General features: G+C 33.9%; 1 long non-coding RNA gene across 1 annotated transcript in view; it reads right to left on the bottom strand.

Annotated features, from left to right (window-relative positions):
• Positions 1 to 1415, bottom strand: part of LOC109310580 — a 13972-nt gene that overhangs the window by 2411 nt on the left and 10146 nt on the right. The gene's annotated exons all lie outside the window — the stretch shown is intronic.

Genomic DNA, 1415 nt, shown 5'->3' with positions numbered 1-1415 from the left:
CCAGTTAGTAAAATGCCGGATAACAGGGCTTTTTCTGTACACACGCACATGCACACATCTATCTATCTATATAGATATAGATATAGATAGATAGAGATATAAAACAAATTAGGATAGCTGCATTTTACAGGTGCTATGTAAACAATCCAGACACTTAGGCCTGTCACTAGATCTTTTCAGAAGCCTCTCTATAAAGCTATACATAAAAAGATAATTAAAAAGACAACATTTTGAAGATGGTGTTCTATCTAACCGAAATCAGCAGGATATCGGAACTAGGTCTCGTATGATGAATAACAAAAGAAAGGGTAGTTTACATTCTTTGATACATTTCTGCTAGATTAACCCCCAGTGGGATTTTACCCCTCCAGTCACATTCCTTTGTTCCTCTAATCTTCTTTTGTATTTGCTCACTGACCCCAAGCATGTACTTGACTTGTGACCCTATTTCTGTTAATAAAATACAGGCCATCTGACCGGTACTCACACCAATGAACTACAAGGTGATGATTATCTTATTGTAAGTGCCAGGACTTAGTAACACAGCAGTTTAAGCCTGGTGGTTGGGTGGGCTGAGGGTAACCACCTCTTACCAAAGACTGACTGTATAATCCTGAATGATCATTTCACAAGCAAAATAAAGACAATAAGCCTCTTCAGAATATGTAATGAAAGAGATACATTAGTTGCGTATCTCCATATCCATTGTGCAGCTATTGAACAGTCAATATTGCTTTAGGGATGCAGGGGTGATGAATAACTTATAGATGCAGGCTAGAGATTTTCAGTATGCTTATGGGGATAGCATCTAAAATCAAAATCATCCCATTTCTCTACAGATTAATAATTATAATTATCAATATAGCAAAATTCATATTAATACTTAATTTGGTGTTTTGAGACTAAATTAATAATTCTAAAGATATGTGAGATCCTTATAAACAAAATAGCAGTATTTTATTGTACCTGCTGAAACGCTGATCTAAACAAAAAACATATGTGATTATGCCTTATACTTATTAAAGTAATACACCAAGCCTATTTACCATGAAATCATGTAAGAAATATTATTAATAATCATTTTACAGGAGCAAATAATACTAAAGCAATTTATTAGCCATGTAATCTGTCACTTTCTTTTTTGGGGACAGAAAGACAGTATTTTCACTAAAAAAATGAAATTGTTACATTTGAACTATTAAACAACACTAAGGTTAAAACAGCATTGGTCCTGTGGTCACATTGGGGTGACAACCTGGCTCTAGAGATGTTCTACAGGAGCTTCATATCTAATTAAAAATAAAAACAGATATCAAAGTAATGCAGACTAACAATATGAAACTATCTGATGCATTTTTGGTTAGATGGCATGAGGGACTTTAACATTCACTTTATTTGCATATGTTTGTTCTTTC

Source organism: Crocodylus porosus, unplaced genomic scaffold, assembly GCF_001723895.1.
Source record: "Crocodylus porosus isolate Cpor-Errol unplaced genomic scaffold, CroPor_comp1, whole genome shotgun sequence".
NCBI classification, from domain to species: Eukaryota; Metazoa; Chordata; order Crocodylia; family Crocodylidae; genus Crocodylus; species Crocodylus porosus.
This window is presented reverse-complemented; position numbering and strand designations above follow the sequence as displayed.